Below are 336 nucleotides of genomic sequence, written 5' to 3' on the forward strand. Positions count from 1 at the left end.
CCCCAAGCCCCCTCTTGCCCACGGTTTTCCCCTTACCAGCTCTGCTCCCCACAGCCCCATGGGAACCCCCAGCCCCATGGGCCCTGCCACCAGCACCCTCCCTTGCCCACAGCGCAGAGCCTCCCTGGTCCCCCACCATCTCCCAGTGATGGAGGTGACAGCACCCCACTCTCAGTACTCACTGCCACCAGCCCGTTGTGCCCTGCAAGGAGAGAGGGAGGTGAGCTGAGACCAGAGGTGGGGAGGTCCCACAGCACAGGGCACCCTGGCACACGGGGCTGCCACAAGCACCCAAATAATGGAGTTCTGGACAGGGGATACAAGTGACAGAGAGCA

This window comes from Antrostomus carolinensis, unplaced genomic scaffold (assembly GCF_000700745.2).
Source record: "Antrostomus carolinensis isolate BGI_N321 unplaced genomic scaffold, ASM70074v2 scaffold37422, whole genome shotgun sequence".
NCBI lineage: Eukaryota > Metazoa > Chordata > Aves > Caprimulgiformes > Caprimulgidae > Antrostomus > Antrostomus carolinensis.